This window comes from Callorhinus ursinus, unplaced genomic scaffold (genome assembly GCF_003265705.2).
Source record: "Callorhinus ursinus isolate GAN/ISIS: 27379988/994484 unplaced genomic scaffold, GSC_fseal_2.0 scaffold44, whole genome shotgun sequence".
Taxonomy (NCBI): domain Eukaryota; kingdom Metazoa; phylum Chordata; class Mammalia; order Carnivora; family Otariidae; genus Callorhinus; species Callorhinus ursinus.
In genome coordinates, this window is record NW_027397106.1 from 10,778,845 (window position 1) to 10,781,161 (window position 2,317).

Below are 2,317 nucleotides of genomic sequence, written 5' to 3' on the forward strand. Positions count from 1 at the left end.
ACAGAACCCACGCAAAAAAAGAAGAAGAAATAGTTAAACAAAATCTCAAGAAGAAATGAACAGAAATCAAGAGAAGCAGGGTGAGGATGACTAGAGGTAAGAAGGAAGAAAAACTAAAAAAGATACAAGATGGAAGGTTAAGCAACATGGCAAGGGGCCAAAGTGGAAGGAAGCAGAAGGCAGAACCCCCAAGAGCCAGAGTCAGAGTCACATGTGGTGGGGTGCGGTGGCTCTGACCTGTGCAGGGGTGGGGGTCCCAGGGCTGGAACCAGGGTGAAGATCAGTGACTTTGATGGGATGGCATCCACTTGGATGCCCTAAGATCATCCAGGAGAGTGAAGTCAAGACCCTGTGCACTCAGGCAGGAGAGATCATGGTACAATGTGCAGAGGGTGGAGTCACCAGTCACAGTATGTGGTGACATCCCTGGACAATTCTGTAACTTCAAGGATCTGTTCAGTGTGGGTGGTAAGTCCCTGAGACCAATGGCCTTCTCACAGGAGACTTTATGGATCATAGTTTCTGGGCATTGAAACATTCCTTCTGCTGCTGGTACTTAATGTTAAATATGCTGATCACATCACCAAGATCCTGGAGAACCACTAGAGCCACAAGATCCCCTGGGCATGGCTTCTATGATGAGTGCCTACACAAATATGGCTTGGTGACTATGTGGTGCTACTGACCTGAGATCTTTGACTAACTTAGCCTGTCAGTCTTTTGCATGCACAGGTGCTCTCTTCTCCATCCAGACCCTAGACCAGATTCAGACAACTGGCTAAAAGCAAGGGGTGCCTCATGACAGGGCCATGTGTGATCTGCTCTCATCTGAGCCCAAAGACAGCCCATAGGACTGGCTACCTCTTTGGCACAGCGGCCAACAACATTGGCATGATCTGTTATGCCCACTAACTGGTGAGGGAAATTTACAGGCGGTACTTCAGTGAAACTGTGCTCACTGTGCTTTTTCTATCATTTTGGGAATGTGGCGGCCATCTGGGAGCTGGATGAGCATCTCTAGAAAGATTTCATCATCTTCTCGGCTGCCTCACAAGAGACATGGGGCATCCCTTTCAAGAGGCTTGTAGCCAACTGCTTCCAGTGATCCTTTGGTCCCTCCAGCTCCTCTGGCCCTCAGACCACTGTGACTTCATCCTCTTCTCCAGATAGAGGCTGGGCATTGGGGCTTAGGGACTGTCCCTGGCTCAACTCTCCTCCTCAAAGAAGACACTTCAAGAATAAGGACTTTTTCTGGAAAGGCTTGGAGCCTCAGCTCCATGCTCCTCTCCCTTCTCCCTATTTGAACCATTAAGTTTCCAGTATTTTTGTTTGTTTGTTTTCCCTATTTTATTGTGTGCTTTTAGATAAAAATTTTGAGGAGAAAAAGGCATTGGTTGATTAAATTTTTTAAATGAGTAGATTTAAAGGAAAATATTAAAGAAATAATAGTTCAGGAGTTATTTAAATATGGAAAATCATGAAAATATGACTCTAATGACTACAATTAGGTTCCTTAGCTTGTAAATTACCCATTAACTATATTATATCTCAATCTATCAGATAAATTTAATATGTATGTTGCGCTTGGAGATACATATTTCAATCATCAACTTCATGATAAACCCTGGTGGGAAGTGTGCTGGCTACTAGAGATGAAATAAAAGGATGTCTATAATGCTTACATTTACTTAGATTTTAGCCTAGAATCAGATCCAGTGCCCACCTCCAACAAACTTTACCTCTTCAACCACAAATTTGGCAGCTGTATTATGACATTCATCACATTCTCATCTTTGCAGTTCATGGAAATGTGTGCACAATAAAAGAATAAATAATCTTGTTACTTTTAATACATGTTTGAATGTATAGTTTTGCAGATGACTCTGCTTATGTGGTACAGTATTGGTCAATTAAGTATTTCAGAGTTCCATGAGAAACAAGTTGGTCTCCAACTTCCCATTTTTAAAAACACAAGTGTAAAATCTAGATTGTTCTTAAGGTAACTTCAGTTGCCAAAATCCAATATTCATATCTACCTACATCCTTTCTCACACTGTAGCTTTCTCCAGGCTAGGAGCTTTGTGATTACAATGATACCATTTAGCTCAAGTGCAATTCTAGGGAGAATCAATGCAATTCTGCTCTGGAGCATGCACTGTGACATAATGAGATTCAGTTTCTGACTTAATTTAGCTTTGAGGCAGGGGGCTGAAATTTTCACTGCTTTAGTGTGATGTTCACTAGTTTGCAGAACTCTGAGATCTATGCTAGAAAATAATTGCAGAAAAAATAGGAGATATAACCATATCTTTACCAA

At 42.0% G+C, this 2,317-nt stretch overlaps 1 pseudogene; it reads left to right on the forward strand.

The window, feature by feature from the left end:
• Positions 1-292: 292 nt before the first annotated feature.
• Positions 293-1,105, forward strand: LOC112832216 (serine/threonine-protein phosphatase 4 catalytic subunit-like; annotated as a pseudogene).
• Positions 1,106-2,317: the final 1,212 nt, after the last annotated feature.